At 38.9% G+C, this 14,909-nt stretch overlaps 1 protein-coding gene across 3 annotated transcripts in view; it reads left to right on the forward strand.

The window, feature by feature from the left end:
• The first annotated feature begins 721 nt into the window (after positions 1-721).
• The window catches only part of CSGALNACT2 (chondroitin sulfate N-acetylgalactosaminyltransferase 2), a 45,897-nt gene continuing 31,709 nt past the window's right edge, over positions 722-14,909 (forward strand). For 2 of the 3 annotated variants that reach the window (XM_072971087.1, XM_072971090.1), the window contains exon 1: positions 5,451-5,594. The gene's annotated coding sequence lies outside the window, so the exon portion shown is untranslated. Of the gene's footprint in view, positions 1,492-2,344; positions 2,445-2,864; positions 3,084-5,450; positions 5,595-14,909 lie in introns of those variants that run through there. The other variant, XM_072971088.1, reaches the window with a different exon arrangement.

Genomic DNA, 14,909 nt, shown 5'->3' on the forward strand with positions numbered 1-14,909 from the left:
TCATGAATGTATAGGAAAGAAAGGTCAGATTACAGGAAGCAGTTTTTAAGGGTAGGAATGACACAGAAGAGAGAAGGGTTCTGGTCTCTCACAAGATAGTCACTGAAAGGAGTTAAAAGAAGTTTTGTGGCAGAAAATTATATTTTTTAAGAGAGGTCAAATTACCTATCATCATTAGCTCTGTAGTGATAAATGAAGACCACCAAAATGAGAATGAGCAGGGGTACCAGAAATTGACACAATTTAACACAATGTAAATGACACAATGTAAATAAATTTTAGAAAAAGAATAAGCAGGGATTATTCACTCTGAACTTGCTATAGCAAGAGAAGAGGCTGCCATCACTTGCTTTTGGCAGAGACTCAAAGGCAGGCAGAGGAGTGGGAAAGCTTTACAGGGAAAAAAAAAGTGGGGGAAACTTCAGATATGCTGTGATTGGAAGTTGTTGGCATGGGGAAGCTGGAGGCAGGCTAACTAGAAGCTTCTTATGTGATTCACTTGGAGAATGTATTTGGCTTTTTCTAATTGGTTCCAAGTTGAAAACCGGGGCAAAAAAAATTGGGACTCTGACAGCCATTGATCAAATCCTGACCATTCTGGGCTGGTTACTGCAGAGGTTGTGGGTCAGAGTTCTTCAGTTATATGTGGTCTGGCCATTGTCTGTTTGCATATTTGGTCTCTCAGTCCCCTCTTTTGGTCATTTTCTTGCTTGAAGATTGATGAATTCAGGGAAGCTTGGAAATCCAGAGCTTCACTGCTTAGAGACTGATTGTTCAGTCATCTCCATTGTTAACTGTATTGTGAGGTATTCTTGGCCATTCTGTTGCTGCATCATCATGGTGGTCATCTGACAGGAAAGTGGCTACACAGAAGCATTCCAGACCCCAGGTAGAATGCAGTGGACCAGCATCGTGAGCACTGTGACAAACACAAGTACAGTTAATAATCCCTGTAAAATGCTTTGAACCGAGAACACAACCCAAGTCAAGAACAAACCCCATATAGGCCACGAGGATCAAATTTAGAGAGCCAAGTAGCTTTGCCTTATAGGCAAGGCATTGTATAGTCGGTCCCAGCTTCCCTGTTTCAGTGATCCAAGTATGGTATTAGGAGTGGCACCAATCATGACTAACTAACAAGAAATCTAAAACGATGCAACAAGATGAGACTGATCTGTGTTCCATGTAGGGAAGAGGTGGTACTGCTAACGACTCCTGCCAGAGTTGGTGATAAGTTTCTCACTGTCCTTTATGTACGATCCCTACTGATGGGAACACTGCTCTAATTGTTCACATGAACAGTGAGTCAGTAATTCCCCCAGGTGCAGTGCTGAATAATCAAGGGTGGCTTTGTTTGGAGCTCGGAATTTTCATCTTTGGTAATTTATAGACTTAGGGTCTCTGTGTACAGACAAGTCTTGGAATATCATTCCTAACAGGCATGAGAAGTTAGTCTGAAGCAAACAGGACGAGGCATCCTGACTGCAAAAGGTATAGTATCTGGTAGGGACACCTGGAGATCTAGGAAAGAAGTTGTTCATGACGGAAGGCTGGAACCAGGACTTATGTGAGCTGGGTTACAGATTTAGATCTCTGTTGGTCTCTTACACGTGGCAAATATGTGACTCATCACCCTATGAAAGATTGTTGAATTCAAACTTAGAATTACCTAAGATCTGGTCAATAGGTTGTAGTAACTGGTTCTTTTTCTGGGAAAGCAGGACACTAGGAAAAGTCACAGGTTAACTTGTTTAAGATCATTTCCACATTGCAAATGGAGCTGCCGTCAGCTGTGATTCCCTATTGTCTCCTTTGATGAGACTAAAACTTCCTTGCGGTTTTCATCATGGGGACCTGGGGATGGATGGTAGATTCAGCAGCCAGTTTAAGATCTAGGGCAGTGGCTACTGTTTGGGATAATCTAACAATGGCATTAGAATTAGTATGTTCTGACCTAACCATTGTAATAAAGAGGACAGACAAGAGGAAAGGGGCCATTATTGTTGAATGACAACCAGGGATCTGCAGCAAATAAGAGTAAGCAAGCAAATTAAAAATATATATAAAAAAAGAATTAGACAGGGTCTTGATCCAACCCTCTTCTTTTCTAAACCACCTCGCAAATAAACTTGTTCAGATTGAACGTTCCTTGGAGTGGCCACTGAAGGCCCAAAGTATCCTTGGTGATGTTACGCCCTTTAGAGAGATAGGTGCAAGATTTGGGATTGCAGAGAGGGTACATATAAGAAGCAGGAGTTTTCCTGGAGGGGGAGAGGATTTAGACTTGGGCAACACCACGAGAGTGGGAAGGAATGTAATGCTTGTGCACCTCATGTCTCTCCAGACACAAAATCGAGGTGGAAGAACCACATCCAGTTTCCTTGGCAACTGCAATAAAATGTGTCCTAGTGGATGCCCGTCTGGTGAGAACCCCAGACTCACAGGTCAGTGAGGCTGTCTGCAGCAACAGGGTCCTAGTGCCTATGTTCTAGGCTTTGCTTCTCCTTCTTATGACAAACAACACTTTGTGTTATTTTGACTATGACTTGTGAAAAATTGTTTTTTGAAGTACTGTTGATTTACAACGTTATATTAGTTTCAGGTGTATAACATAGTGAATCAATATTTTCATTGACTGTACTCCATTTAAAGCTATTACAAAATAATGGCTATATTTCCCTGTGCTGTACAATATATCCTTGTTGCTTATTTATTTTATATGTAGTAGTTTGTATTTCTTAATCCCATACCCCTATCTTGCTGCTCCCCTCTTTCCTCTCCCCACAAGTAATCACTAGTTTATTCTCTGTAACTGTTAGTCTGTTTCTGTTGTGTTATATACATTCATTTGTTTTACTTTTTAGATTCCACATACAAGTGATAACATACAGTTCTACTCTTTGATCCTCCTTCTTATGACAAGCATTACCTAACACAATACAGTAACACGGAAGACAGCAAAAAAGGATGCGAAAGAACGACCCGATTCTATCAAAGATGCCAAACAAATGGGAATCAACAACAAAACCTGAGTACCAAACCGCGAATAAATATCCAGGGAACTCAACGCAAAGAGAGCAGAGGTAAGACCCAGTGCCTTGTGGACTGGAAAAACCAAGAATCTCAAGGCAAAAGGGGATCTCCGAGGGTCCTGCACCCGATTGAAGGCTGCAGTCTAAGGCAAAAAGCAGACTCTGGTGCAGCCATATCTTGGTGGGGCCACCAGGAAAAATGGAAACAAATGAAGACTGCCCAAATGAAATAGGCAAAGACTGTTTATTCAAAGCTTGCAGTAACAAGGGAGTCAGACCCACGACTTTTGGCAGAGACTCAAAGACAGGCTGGAGGACGGGAAAGCTTTATAGTTTCAAAAAAAGCCTCAGATTAGAGATTGGTGGGAAATTTTAGTTTTTTTTAAAACTACATTCTTCTGATATTAATCATACCAAAACTGTACTTTAGTATTTTTCCCAAGGGAACTACTTATTTTATAAGCCCCAGTATATCACCCATTATCTGCTGTAAAATTTGAATTATGCATTGTCTTCTCTCCAAATTCAAATTATATACATTTAGTATTTGATTTGGCAGTTAAAATAATAATAATAAGCTTACAATTTAAATCCATTGATGGCAGAACCTTAATTATTTTAAAAACAATTCTAATGGAGGATTCAAAGAACAGTTTTAAAGAAATGACACTAATCCTAACCCTATGCTATGATTTCATGCTAGGCCTGTCCTGGGAGAGCCTCTGCAGTTTCCTCTGAGTTTCCGTTTTCTCCATTGCAAACTGAGGACCATAACTTACTCCACAGGGATGTCAGGAGACTCACACTAGAGCATAACCGGCCAACCAGACCAAAAGCTTAATTATGACAGGCAGTACACACAGTCAGGCATGCTATCTGCTCGAGGAGTTGGTCAAGTGGCCGAGATTCTAGACAAGGGAGGGACTGTTATATGTTCTTATTTTAATCAATTCAATTCATATTTATTGAACACTTACTATGTGCAAAGTGCTGGAAGATGAAAAAGACACAGTCCTTATTTTTGGGAGCTTATAGACCTATGGAATCTATGACTAGATGAATTTTTACTCTTGGGCCATGTTGGAGGAAAGTGGATGGTAGGACTATAAATGTTTTCATTTGCTCAGAAATGACATGAGAAAGGAGCAAGACCTTGAAGTTGGATAGAGACTGGACATTCAGAAAACCTGGCTTAGAAGTAGACTGTCCAGACTCTTCTATCCATGGGATCTCCCACAGGGCATTTCCAAGGAAAACATCTGGATGAAAGACATCCCAACAACCATCACCCAACAAAGACAGCTGTGATTAGGAACAAATCCCCCTGGACACTGCCACTCCTACAGAATGCACCCCACAGTCACCCCAGACATCTGCTGTAACTAAAGCACTTAATGATGACAATGAATTCTGACTGCCTGCCTCCTGCCAGGCACAGTACCAAACACTTCAAATACAAAACTGTGTTTAATCTTCACAACAATCTTAAGAAGCATTTGCTATTATTTTGTCCCCATAACACAGCTCAGGAAACTGAGGCTTAGAGAGGCCAAGCCCACATAACCTGCCCAGGTAACCCGCTAAGGAAAGCAGAGCCCAGATGGGAGGCAGAGCCCCTCTTAGCACCTCCGTGTCCTGCCCAGACACAAGCAGGGGCTGGTGCTGCCTGGTATCCCCTCAACCTGCTCAGCTCAGAGCTGGACAAAGTGCCTTGGGGATGAACCTGGAATAAGCAGCTGAGTGGAGGGGATGTCAGGGAGGGCTTTTCTTTTTTTTCCAGTTACTAAAGTCGTAAAATGTCAGCCCTCAAAGCCGTTTTCCAGAAAATCTACCTCAAGCCCCTCCTTCCACATATAAGGAAATTCAGGTTCAAAGAAATGTGACTGGCAAGCAGTCCAGGGCTTCCTTTGCTGGGGCCTCACGCGCAGCCCAGCACTCTTGAGGATGCTCTGACACCTCTGGCGGCCTGTCACTTCTTAGCTCAGTGCCCACGCAGACACTCATCGCCCCCTCGAGCTCCCAGGACAGGGCTCCCGGGCAGGGAAGTCCAGCCATCCCCCGCGGAGTCCCTCCCTCCTGCAAAGCCAACCGTCCGACGGGAGTTAGTACTCGCGTCCTTGCAAACGCTTGCTCCGGCAAGAGTGCTTTCCCGCTTCCAGCTCTCTCTTAGCCTCCACAGATGGTTTTTTGAGCTACGCGCGCGCGCGCACACACACACACACAGACATACTTGTTACAGATAATGGATTAATCAGTACTGGACGCCAATTATTGAGCTTCTATGCCAAACACCAGGCGTGGCAGGGGAGTGGGCGGGGCTGGGTCGTGGGCGGGGCTGTCGAGGCCGGGGCGAGCGTGGGCGGGGCTTGGCGGGCGCGCGCCGTGAAGGCCGCCTCATTTCCTCACGCGCGCCGGAAGTGGAGGTTGTCGGCGCGGCGGCGCGCCCGGAGAGTGGGCGGTGAAGGGGTGGTGGCCCCAGTGTGCTGGGCGCCGCCCAGGTGTGCCCGGGGCTGGGGAGCTGGCGGCGGGGCGGCAAGCGCGGTGAGCGGACGGGTGAACGCGGTGAGTACTCGGCCCACCTGGCCTCGCCCGCCCGCGACTCCCACGGCTCGGGCCCGGCCCGTGAGGGCGCTGGGACGCGGGCCCCGGACTATGGGTCCCTGTCCGAGTCGGGTCACCTCACGGACAGGCTCTCCGGGGGTCCTGTCCCTGTGGGGCCGCCTCACGAGCAAACCCTCCAGAGTCTGCTCGGGTGTCAGGAAAAGCCGTGGTTTTTCGGAGTGGTTTTAGTTGGCTTTTAAGAACAGTGCTGGCAGAAGCCGTTGGTTTGCTAGTGTTTTATTTTTAATCTTTTTTTTTTTAACTAACTCAGCACCATCTATGCTCCCCTCAGTAGATAAACTTTGTAGTCAGCTGTTTCCTCTTTATTGCATTAAAATAGTCTCCGACAGCAGCCTCTCTATTTCTGCCAGACGCTAGGCGCCTTTAAAAGATGCACATTTGTGTAGGAATTAGTGGGGCCCGAAGAGACTACGGGACGGGAAATCTTTTGCATTTTCAGACTTCATCTTGAAAATTACTCTCTTTCTGAGCAACTTGCTGAGGCATAATTGTAAACGCAATGGTGAAGCTTTTATTTATGATGATGTTATTGGCAGAATGAAAATTTGATTATAAATCTTTAGCTTTTATTCAGCCTACTCTTGAGATTTATATGCGATGTCTGGACATTTAACTGTCATTGGGGGTTCTCAGGAGCTGGGCCTTCATTTCTGGTGGAATTAATGTTGTATTAAAATAGTACTTTCGAACGTGGAAGTAGGAAGCTAAGTATTTTATGACTGAGAACGTTAACGTTCGTTTTGTATTATTCTTCTGATACCGTATTTTAAAATTGTCATTATGACTTAAAGAATGTAAAAAGGGTGTTGGATTTCCAATATTTATGGCTCAGGCAATTTTGACATACAGTTTTAGTTCCATCGGTCCGGAAATTATGGGGGTTTTTTCTTTAACTCTTTGATTGAGGTATAAAATATATATGAAGTCCTTAAGTGCATCAATCTTAATTGTACAGCTCAGTGAACTTTTATGTTTATTAACTTGTGCATTGTGCTCACTTCGGCAGCACATATACTAAAACTTGTGCGTCCACCAGCTAGATCAAATTATACCTATACAACATTTCCACCAACCCAGGAGTTTCTCCCTGCCTCTTTCAAGTCAGTTGTATGCCTGCCCCCCCCCCACCCCACTCCCTATCAGTATTCTGATTTCTGTCATCATCTATTAGTTTTGTCAGTTTGGGGCTTGATTATACAATATATTCAGCATATTACTTATGGGATTCACCCATAATGTTTCATGTATTAGTAGTTCATTCTTTTTTATTGCTGGGTAGTAATCCATTGCATGATTATATGACTACTCTCCTATTGGTGGGTATTTATGTTTTCAGTTTTATGTATTTTGAAGAATGCTGTGAACAGTCTTATAAATTTCTTGGTAAGCATCTGTGCCTTTCTGTCAGCTGTGAAATGGCTAAATCATAAGGCAGGTGGAAAATTACGTTTTAACCAGCATGGAGTTTTTTTTTTTTTTAAATACAGTTTGTTATTTAAACTCTAAGATATGAAAGACTGGTTAAAAGCATAACTATTATGATTTCAAGATTTAAGTGATTTATTACCATATTATTATTTTTACACCTTGGATTGTGATCTGTGACAGTCTTCTACCTAACTGTCATTATTTGTTTAACTGTTAGACAAGTCTGTTAGATACAGCTGGTTGTATAACACTTTGGTGAGAACTGTGTTACTCAAGTTAGTGGTTGTTAGGGGAAATGAAACACTGGAAGGATGTGACTAAAAATGGATAGAAGAATCATGGGATTGCAAGTCAAAGAAATTAACATTGTTATTGTACTGCAGAAGTCCTAGATATAAATGTAAAACTGAATTATAAAGTTAGTTATAAATGTAAATTTGCTAGAGGTGTGCAGTGATTTCCACCTGTGCTGAGATACTGATATGTTTGTAATGGGAACAGACAACAAAAGTCACTAAACATTTGTGCGAAATCAGTAGCATGTAAGAGATGCCCTAGACTGAACAAATACAATGACTAGACCTGAAGAATGGAGTTCATGTAAGAGAAGAGAACTCTGAGGTAAATATTAGTATGCTCAGATTTGGGAGGTTATCATGCTTACTGAACATACACAGGCTGCTCTGAAAATAAGCTTCAATATTAAAATATAGAAAATAGGATAAAATAGCCATGCCATGGAAAATAGATCCAGGGGAGCCAATGTACATCTAATAGGAGTTCCAGGAGGGAATAGAAATTGGAAGAGGAGAAATAACCGCAGAGATAACAGATCGAGAGGATAGGAGTATCCAGGCAGAGTCTTGGGCAGCCAGATTAGACTTCTCATCTGGTACATGGAATGTTAGATGACAGTGAAGCAGTGTTTTAAAAGTACTCATCGGACATACTCTGAACTCAGAATCTTATCCCTAAGCGAACTGTTATTCAAAGTGGGAGCAAAATAACATCATTTTTACCCAGACTCACTCGGAATACCTCAGGATATACTATATCAAATGAAAAATTAATCCAAGAAAATAGATGTGGAATTCAAGAAATAGTGATTTTAAAAAACAGTAAAACTTTTTTCTTTACTTACACATATAAGGCTTTTATGCTGAGATGTTTAATAGTGGCAGTACATTTGAAAGGATACACAAAAACTGGAGAGGTGAACTGGGCCTCTGGGATAGAAGGAGGAGGTTTCACTGTACGCCCTTATAGCATGTTTAACCTTTTGATCACATGTATTTATTTTGTGGAATTTTATAAATATAAAAAAATTTTAGGAGTGTAAAAACTGTAAGGGTTTAGAGCATGGGTTGCCAAGTCTGGCTGACCACATATTTTAGTATGATCTGTGACCTAAGAGTGGCTTTTATATTTTTAAGTGCTTGGGAAAAAAAAACAAAAGAATAATTCTTTGTGACATGAAAATTATATGAAGTTCAAATTTCGGCATTCATTGGAACACATCTATGCCATTCATTTATGCATTTTCTAGGCTGCTTTTGTGCTACAAGACAGAGCTGACTGGTTGTGATATTTATTATTTGACTCTTTACCAAAAATGTTTGCTAACCTCTGATTTAGAGGTCAGAAATAGACTTCCATATATATATAAGAATTTTGCTAATAATAAAGGTAGCATTTCAAATTAGTGACTGGCCCATGGATTGCTTAAAAAGTGGTAAGAATTGACTATTTGAGAAGATAAATTTTATATTAGGACTATTTCTGGTGGGGAAACCAAAATCAAGATGTCATGCAGGAAAAGACTGATAGGTTTAACCAGTAACAACAACAATGAAACAAAATTTTGGATAATGGGGAATAATACCTAAAACGTATTGTACACTTAATGCTTGTCATGTTTTACTTGGTTAATTGTTACAATAACACCGCAAGGTAGGATCTGTAATTATCCCCACTTAACAGGTGAGAAAACAAGTTTATGGAGAGATTAAGAAACCTTGTCTGTATTGAGTTAAAAAGTAGTAGAGCAGTTACATGAATTTAGGCCATCTGGCTCCCAAGCCTGTTGTACAGACGAAAACAGATTTTTGTAATTTGTTAACATTGTATAGGCATTATCTCTGTCAGCACATCTAGATCTAGCTCATTCCTTTTAGATATTTTGTTGCGTGAATGTTTGCAGTTTACTTAACCTTTCTCCTATTGATGGACTTTAAGTTGTTTTTATTTTTATTTTGCTGTTATATATAACACTAGTAAACATCTTATGCATGTGGCTTTATAAACTAGTATGAATATTTCTGTAGTATAGAATCTTAAAAGTGGAATTGCAAATTGTTGGATTAAACAGCATGTGCATTTAAATCAGTTTTATCCTCCAAAAAATAAGAATGTGTGTGTATGTATATGTGTATTTTTAGTTTGTCTTTAATCAAAGGAGTTGTAACATCTTGGAGAGAACCTTGGCCATCCAGACAAACTACTACTTTTTATGGATGAAGGCCAGAAAGGTTAAATATTATGCCCAAGATTACATAGCTATCAAGTAGCTATTATACTTGACTCTTTGAATTATTTTCACTGTATGACTGGCTGCCTTTGGCACATTTTTCTGTTTTACCTATAATAATATGAGTATTAGTGCCATCTATCTGGCTGAAATCCATAAGTTTAGTTTTCCCCAGAAACACTTGTCAGAATGATCCATCTGATGTTACTTGTCTTTGGCACCCAACACAGTGCCTATCTTAGTCAGTTTGGATAATTATAACAAAGTGCCATAGACTGAGTGGCTTATAGACAACAAATATATTTCTTAAGTCTGAGATCAGGGTGCCAGCATGCATGGTTAGGTTCTGTGAGGACCCTTTTCCAGCTTGTAGGCTGCCAACTTCTCATTGTATCTTCACATGGCAGAAAGAGGGCTACTTAGTTCTCTGGGGTCTCTTTCACAAGGGCACTAATCCCATTCATGAGGGCTCCACACTCATGCACTGATTACCTTCCAAGGGCCCTATCTCTGTCATTTTGGGGGATAGAATTTCAGCATATGAATTTGGCAGAGGGAGGGGAGAAACATTCCATTCATTGCAATGACTGACACACAGTAGGTACTGAAATATTTGTTGAATGCATGCTGCCTTTTGGTGATCAGTATTTCTGAATATTTACAAAGTGTTTATTCAATGATGTGTTATGGAATACATATATCATTATAATACTCATTAATTGCTCAAGAAATAAAAAGTTTTAATTCCCTCCCTCACATGTTTGTACTTCATAATGTTTTGATTTACTAGCAGAGCTTTTGTTTCCCAAATAATTTTTGTGACTTTTTGTTTAAAAAAAAGAATTCAAAATTATATGTTTAGTTTTTTAAAACTTTAATAAGAAATTATTCTGTACAAAAAATGTAGGAAGATTATATAGACTAGAACTTTGAAAATAAATAGATACAGGTTCAAATGGATTGTTTGTATTTTGCAGGAAGCAGTAGGCTACTCTTATTGCAGAAGTTAGTTTGGTACACTGCAGGGTAAGCATCCTGGAAATGATGTATGAAATGTGTATTAGTTCCGTAAAATTATAGAATCAAAAGATTGAGTAGAAACTGCTTTAAGGTCGTATTATGTAGGAATCAGTGCTGTAGAATGAGCTATGTTAACACTCTTTTGTTGTCTCAAAATCACAAGCCAAATAGAGAAGATGTAATAAGACCTTCAGAGTAATCTGTGTTCTACATTTTTGGGGGGTGGGGAGGGCAGGGGATGTGCTTAGTTTTTTAAATCCAAACTTGTAGTCAACAAATCTTCGTGCTTGTCTTAATGAACAAAATGGAGGTTACTTACAAATGCCTCTTTGGCACTACTACTAGAACTAAATCTGATTTGGTTTTATTTTTTAAACAGCTTCACTGAGGTATAATTGACATGTAATAAACTACACATATTTAAAGTACACAATTTGGTAATGTGAACATATGTATATACCTGAAATCATCACCACAATCAAAATGATGGACATATCCATCACTCCCAAAAGTTTCTTTGTGCCTTTTTATAATTCCTTCCTTGTACCACCTTCCCTACCCCCACCCCATCCTGAGCAACCACTCATTCCTCTGCTTTCTGTCACTACAAATTACCTTACATTTTCTAGAATTTTATATAAATGGAATCATACTCTCATCGTAGTCTTTTTGGGCTTCTATTATTGAGATTCAGCCACACTGAAGCATGTATCAGTGTATTCCTTTTTCTTGCTGAGCGGTGTTCCATTGTATGGCTGTAACAGTTTGTTTAACACATCCACTTGTTGATGGACATTTGAGTTGTTTCTAGTGGTGGGATGGTGCATATAAAGCTGCTATGTACATTTGTGTACAAGTCTTTGTGTGGGCATATGCTTTGATTTCTCTTGGCTAAATATCTAGTAATGGAATGGCTCAATCAGACAGGCTTATATTTAACTTGACTGTGAAACCATCTTACATTCCCTCCAGCAGTGTATTAAAGTTCTAGTTCCTCCACATTGTCACCAACACATCAGTCTTTTTAATTTTAGCCTGTCTAATATTACCCATTCTGTGGTATCTCATTGTGGTTTGAATTTGCATTTCCCTAATGGCTAACAATGTTTAGCATTTTTTTCATGTGCTTATTTGAAGTGTTTCTTCATATCTTTTGCCAGTTTTTGATTGAATTGTGTTTGTTTTGTTATCGCATTTTGATACTTTTAAAATATATTCTGAATACAAGTCCTTTATCATATATATGCTTTGCCCATATTTTCTCCTGGTCTGAGACTTGTTTTTCCATTCTCTTAATAGTGTGTTTCAAAAAGCACAAATTTTGATAAAGTCCCATTTATCAATTATGCTGTTAGTGTCCTATCAAAGAAATCTCTGCCTAACTCAAGGTCACAAAGATTTTCTCCTATGCTTTCTTCTAGTTTTATAGCTTTAGGTTTTTCATTTAGATCTGTGATTCATTTTGCGATTTTCTTTTAATTGAAATATAGTTGACTTAACAATATTATATTAGTTTCAGGTGTACGATGTAGTGATTTATACCTAGAAGTTTGTACCTCGTAATCCCCTCCCCCCATCATGCCCCTCCCTCCGTGATTTATTTTTGAAGAATATCCTAGTGCATATGAAGTGGTATCTCATTGTGGTTTTGATTTGCATTTCCCTATTGGCTTATGATACTGAACATCTTTTCATGTATTTGTAGGCTTAATCTTTAGAGAAATGTCTGTTCATATCTTTTGCTATTGGATTATTTATCTTTTTAATGTTGAATTGTAAGAGTTATTTATGCATTTTTGATGTAGACACCTAACAGATATATGATTTACAAGTATTTTTTTCCATCCTTTTCACTTCCTTGATATCCTTTACAGCACAAAAGTTTTTAATTTTTTTAAACTTTTTAATTTTAATGAAGTCCAGTTTATTTATTTGAAATTATTTATTTATTTAAAGATTTACACTTATGTTTTGTTCTAAGAATTTTATAGTTTTAACTCTTACATTTAGATCTTTGACCCATTTTGAGTAAATTTTTGACTAGGTTGAGGTAAGGATTCAGTTTCATTCTTTTGCTTGTGAGTATCCAGGTGTCCTAGCACCGTTTATTGAAAAGGCTGTTCTTTTCCCACTGATTTCCCTTGCCACCAATGTTGAAAATCAGTTGACTTAATGTAAAGGCTTATTTCTGGACTCTAAATTCTATCCCATTAATCTGTATGTCTAGTCTTAATGCTAGTTCCATCGTGTCTTGATTACTGTAGCTTTGAAGTAAGTTTTGAAATGGGAAAGTTGAGTCCTCCAATTTTGCTCTTCTTTCTCAGTACTGTTTTGGCTATTCTGGGTTCCTTGAATTTCTGTGTGAATTTTAGGATAAGCTTATTGATTTATATAAAACTGGGAATCTGAAGAGGATTGTATTGAATCTGTAAATCAATTTGGAAAGTACTGCCATCTTAATAATATCAAGTCTTATAATCAGTGAACGTAGTATCTTTCTATTTATTCAAATCTTTAATTTCTTATAACAGTGTTTTGTAGTGTTCAGAGTACAAGTCTTGTACTTCTTTTGTTAAAATTATTCCTAAGCATTTAATTCTTTTTTGTATAAATCAAATTGTTTTCTTAATTTTATTTTCAGATTGTTCATTGCTGGTATATAGAAATGCAATTAATTTTTGTGTATTAATTTTATATCCTGCAACCTGACTGTGCTCATATATTACTTATAATAGATTTTTAGTGAATTCCTTGGTGTTTTCTGTATACAAGATCACATCATCTGCAAATAGTTTTACTTATTTTTTTTAACTTGGAGGTCTTTTATTTTCTTACCTTGCCTAATTGCCCTAACTAGAGTATCCTCCAGTATAGTGTTTAATAGAAGTGATAAGAGCAGACATCCTTGTCTTATTCCTGGTCTTAGGGGGAGTACATGAAGTCTTTTACCATTAAATATGAAGTTAGTTACGGGTTTTTTGTATATGCCCTTTATCGGGTTGAGGAAGTTCCCGTCTACTCCTAGTTTGTTGAGTGTTTTTTTCAGGAAGTGGTGCTGGATTTCATAAAATGCTTTTTCTGTGTCTATTGATACAGTCATATGGGTTTTGTCCTTTACTAATGTGGTGTATTGCATTGATTTTTGGATGGTAAATTCACCTTGCATTTTGGAGATAAATCTCACGAGGTCGTGGTGTTATGTGTTGATAGATTCAGTGTGCTAATATTTTGTTAAGGATTTTTCTGTCTATATTCATAAAGAATATTGGTCTGAAGTTTTCTTTTGATACCTTTATCTGGTTTTAGTATCAGAATAATACCAGCCTTATAGAATGAGTTGAGAAGTATTCTTTATGTTTTTTGGAGGAGTTTGTGAAAAATTGGTACTAATTCTTTTTTTTAATAAGCAACAAGAATTTATCACTATATAACGCAGGGAACTATGTTCAATATTCTGTAATAATCTATAATGGAAAGTAATATATATATATATATATATATATATATATATATATATATATATATATATATATAAAACTGAATCACTTTGAATCACCTGAAACTAACACAATATTGTAAATCCAACTGTACTTCAATTTAAAAAAAAAAGGAATAAAAGATGGACATCCAGGCAAATATAGCAAACAATCAAATTAGGCTATGCATTCTTTAAAACCAAGTTTGGTCTCTAAACATTTTAACTCTGGTGTCATGAAGCTCACTTGACAAAGCATGTCATTAAGGCGAAGGCAGGGGTCAGCTCAAGTCTAGAGAATTCCACCAAATCCTTCCTGTACCCAGAATCTAAGCCACGGGTCCAGGGAGACTGTCCACCAGTGAGGTTACTCCACATTTCATTATTGAAATCCTTTTATGGAATTCAGGGTAGGCATGTCAGGTATAAACTTTTTTTGCATGTGTGTAACAGGTAGCAGCATTTTTGTAACACAGTGGTTTGTAGCGGCCATTGGCCAGGGCCCGGTGGTTCCATGAACCACTGGAATCGATTCTGGAACCGTGTTGATCCTCAGTTCCTCCTTGGAGGTCAGTGGTTCCGTCTCGTCTGCGCTGGCGGCCAGACACGTGGCCCTCGTGTGCTTGGGCTGCTCCCGAGGCCGCCGCGTGCGGGGCTGGGAGTGGGCCAGGCTGGGTTCGGGACAGGGTCAGAGCCAAACTGGTCTGTTATTAATTCTTGCTAACAGTTGGTTGAATTCACTAGTAAAACCATCTGGTTCTAGACTTTTCTTTGTGGGTAGTGTTTTGATAACTAATTTGGTCTC

The sequence above is a fragment of the Vicugna pacos genome, chromosome 11 (assembly GCF_048564905.1).
Source record: "Vicugna pacos chromosome 11, VicPac4, whole genome shotgun sequence".
Classification (NCBI taxonomy): domain Eukaryota; kingdom Metazoa; phylum Chordata; class Mammalia; order Artiodactyla; family Camelidae; genus Vicugna; species Vicugna pacos.